Source organism: Solanum verrucosum, unplaced genomic scaffold (assembly GCF_900185275.1).
Source record: "Solanum verrucosum unplaced genomic scaffold, falcon-dt-bn FXZP01000026.1, whole genome shotgun sequence".
In the NCBI taxonomy this organism is placed as follows: Eukaryota; Viridiplantae; Streptophyta; class Magnoliopsida; order Solanales; family Solanaceae; genus Solanum; species Solanum verrucosum.
Window position 1 is genome coordinate 107,700 of NW_026020285.1, and position 4,687 is coordinate 112,386.

Genomic DNA, 4,687 nt, shown 5'->3' on the forward strand with positions numbered 1-4,687 from the left:
GTACTATGCTCCTTATCCGTTGCGTAGGGAGTCTGATTGGTGGGTTGTAATAAAAACAAAACCGATGGGGCGAGTGGAAGTTGAGAATGAATTGGATGTTGCATATCAAAATGAAATATCAAGTGTTCATCAAGTAGTGGATGCTGAGTTAGAAATGAATTTGGAGCATCCTGATCACATTTTAGAAGAAGTTAATAGAGAAGAGTTAGATATGCCAACAAATATGGAGGAGGATGAGGAGGAAACTTTCGAAGAGGATGAATGGATAGATGAGGAGGAAACTTCCGAAGATGATGCATGTGAATGGATAGATGATGAAGAAACTTCCGAAGAGGATGAATAATAATTTGTATGTTTAGTTAGTGGATTTTTAGCTATTCATATTTGAGTATACTTTATATTTTACTAGTTTTAACTTTTGTTTGACATTGTGAAAGACTATTTGGATTAAGCCTTATGTTATGATAACCTTGTTTGATATATTTGTTCGACATTGTGACATTATTTTGTACTACTTTGTTTTAATCTTTATATTTAATTGATATAGATGGTAGATAACGACAAGGGTAAATCAAAAAAATCCGCTAATCCAAAAAAGAAATTTAAGGAAAATGCTATGAGAAGGCCCACTGGGGTCGTGATATCTGATGAGCCCTCTCGAGTTAATATTTCAAAACGAGCCTCAGTTTCAACTACTCACTCGGCACACCAGTCACATAATGTCTCTACTCATGTGGCTCCACAATCTGGTTATACTATATCTACACCCACTGTGGTACCTAGTTCGGGGTACCAAACTTTTTAGGGCTATTCACATCTTGGTCGTGGGTCTACCATACCATCATCTAGTGCTAGTCAGTGCAATAGTTTGAATACTAGCAGTGGATCATTTGGACTTTCCAATCTTCATCTTGAATCCCATGGCTCGGAGCCTAATACTCCCACCACCCAGCACTCAGATGCACATGGTCCTCAGCCAGGCGATAGAGACAATTTTCGGAGACTCGTCATCGAGCCATTAGGATACAAGTATGATTTAATTGTGTTTTATCTTTCATTTATCTATTTATGTTTTAATTGATTGATTATTTTTTGTTTACTCTACTTTGTCAATGAACTCGTATTTCAGCTTACGTTCGGATGTGGGTATGGCAAAGATTATTTTAAAGTGCATCGAAACTCACTATAATGGTGTGTATCCGAATTGGAGTTCAATTCCACTTAACACCCAAGGGCAGATGTTCAACGAATTTAAGGTAAGAATATATATAAATTAAATTCACATCATATACATTTAAATTCTCTAGTCATTTGAACAATAAATATTTAGTTATTTTTTATTACAGAAATATTATGTATGGGCTCCCGAACACGAGGATGACGTTCAAGTGAACTTCAAGCTTAAAGCTTCAAAGTTGCTTTCTAGCACATTTTGTGACTGTCGGAAAAAAACAGAATGCCTAAGTTTATGTTACCGGATCGATGGGCTCTGTTACTGAAACATTGGAGTACTGATGAAAAATTTAAAAAGAGGAGTGAGATTGGGAAGATGGCTCGCGCATCAGAAAAGGGAGGCTCTTTGCACACTGATGGAGCTATTAGCTAGGTTATTAGGAAGGAAAGAATGGTATACTTTCTTAATCTAGTAAAATATTTTTTTTTCTTTTTTGATTAGTACTTTTTGGAGATTAATGAGATCATATTCTATATATGTTATTTGCAGGAAAAAGAGTTGGGTTGGCCGGTAGCTGTAGCAGAGATGTTCAAGGTTACTCACGTCAAGAAGAGTACGAACCCTACAGAAGAAGAAAGATGGATTGAGCCACGTGCTCAAGAGACATATGTAAGAACTCCATTCAAACTAATCTTTTTTTTTCCTTGTATATATTACATTCTTATTCGTAGAGTTCTTTGTTTAAATTACAGGATAGGTATATACGAATATCTCAGGAATATCGTAGTACTCTACCTCTTGAGAGTCAGGACAGACCATTTACACAAGAAGAAAACAAGAATCTTTGGAAACAGAGTGCTGGTGAACCGATTAGAGGTTCAATCTACGGCTATCCAGAAAAGGCGTATCAGAAGAAAAAGTCTTGGTATTGTGGTTCATCATCCTCAAGCTTTGATGGCGGGGATAAAGAGACAATATCTGCAATGGAGAGTAAGATAGCTTATCTCAATGCCGAGCTTGCTGTTGTTGCCGAAAGAGAGAAGAAGAGAGAAGAAAAAGAGAGGAAGAGAGAGGAGGAGATTGCGGCAACAAAGAAGGTAGAGAACAAGAGGTATGCAGCGCTTCAGTCCCAACTAACTTTTCTTTTTGAATCAGGAAATATTCTTCCTTCATGTCCGGTCAGTAGTGATGAGAATGATAAGTCTGATAAGGAAAGTGAGGTTGATGAGAATGGTAAGTCTGACAAGGAGAGTGAGAGTGATTAGGAGTAGTTGTATCTATTTGACATTTTAGACTTCTATATTTTTGGAATTGTTTAATTTGATCGTATTTTAGTTTATTTTGAAGTTGGATGAAGTTTATTTTGAAATAGTTTAATGTATATGTTGAAAATATTGTGTTGTTTTGGTTGGATGAAGTTTATTTGGCTTTGGGTTGTTTTGGTATAAATATGTAGGTGGGCAACTAAAAATTGCAACAATTTGCTGCCTGTTTTGTAGAAGAAAACCGACCTCCGGAGGTCAGAATATCAACATTACAAAAGATAAAAATAACGACCTCCGGAGGTCGGAATTTCAACATTACAAAAATAAAATTACCGACCTCCGGAGGTCGGAATTTTAAAAATACAAAAATAAAAATACCGACCTCCGGAGGTCGGAATTTTAACATTACAAAAACAAAAATACCGACCTCCAGAGGTCAGAATTTCAACATTACAAAAATAAAAATACCGACCTCCGGAGGTCAGAATTTCAACATTACAAAAAATAAAAATACCGACCTCCGGAGGTCGGAATTTCAACATTACAAAAATAAAATTACCGACCTCCGGAGGTCGGAATTTTAAAAATACAAAAATAAAAATATCGACCTCCGGAGGTCAAAATTTTAACATTACAAAAATAAAAATACCAACCTCCGGAGATTAGAATTTCAACATTACAAAAATAAAAATACCGACCTCCGGAGGTCAGAATTTCAACATTACAAAAATAAAAATACCGACCTCCAGAGGTCAGAATTTCAACATTACAAAATAAAAATACCGACCTCCGGATGTCGGTATTCCAATTCTGACCTCAGGAAGTCGGAAATAATAATTTATCAATTTTCCGACATAAAATAAAAACTGACCTAGAGAAGTCAGTAAATACCGACCTCCAGAGGTCGGTATTGAATAGTGACCAAGCTTTTTTCGACCTAAGTTGGGATGTCGGTTTTAGGTCGGTATTTCAAGGAATACCGACCTCCGGAGGTCGATATTTATAGGTCGATATTCACTATTTTTTTAGTAGTGTGTGGTCGGTGAAAGATGGCTAGAGTTCCCCCTTGCACTTTTACAGCTTAATCATTCACTTGTCGTGGCGGACTATAGATTGTATCCACTTTGTTTTCTTGTGATTGTAGTCTGAATCCATTGAGTAGGATTTTGTCGTGTGAAAGATTTTCCAAATCTTATAAATGTTGAATCCCCTTAATTTGTCATATATTTATTTCTTTATGTTTTAAATCTATCACAAGACAAGTAGTTCTAGTTCCTATGCTTTGAATTTTTGACAGCTAATTAGTCTACTGTATATGTTGGATGTGATTAAGAGTGGCATGAGAAACACCACAAAGCATTGTAGTTCAAAGGCCGGTTCAAAATTTGAAGGTTTCAGGTAACATTATCTTTAATGTAAAGTAACCACTACTATAATAATAATAATAATGTAATTATAAATAATCTAATCCTAGTCGTAATATAATCCTAATCATAATATAATTCTAGTCATAATATAATCCTAATTAATATAAGTAGTCTAATCCTAGTGCGACTCTAATTCTACAGCAGTGATGTAAACTCGTCAGTCAGCTTCGTTGGACCTGTTCCTTTGACATGTTCCAATCGTCAGCTTCCTTCTTTATCAACACTTGTTGCAGACACGTCAGTCAGCTTCGTTGGACCTGTTCCTTTGACATGTTCCAATCGTCAACTTCCTTCTTCTTCAACAATGTAGTAATCTCACGTCTAGGATTAGAGAAATCAAGGATTATATTGATGAAAATAATGTTGGGATACAACCTCCTTATATAGGGAGAGAATTGTAGAGTCCTAAGTTAACTATACTTAGAGTCCTACTACAATACATATTACTACTATAATAATAATAATAATAATGTAATTATAAATAATCTAATCCTAGTTGTAATATAATTCTAATCATAATATAATTTTAGTTATAATATAATCCTAATTAATATAAGTAGTCTAATCCTAGTGCGACTCTAATTCTACAGCAGTGATGTAAACTCGTCAGCCAGTTTCGTTGGACCTGTTCCTTTGACATGTTCCAATCGTCAGCTTACTTCTTTATCAACATTTGTTGCAGACACGTCAGTCAGCTTCATTGGACATGTTCCTTTGACATGTTCCTATCGTCAACTTCATTCTTCTTCAACACTTCCCCTCAAGCTAGTAAGCAGAGGAACGGTTACTCCTAGCTTGATTCGAACACACAACAAAAAAAA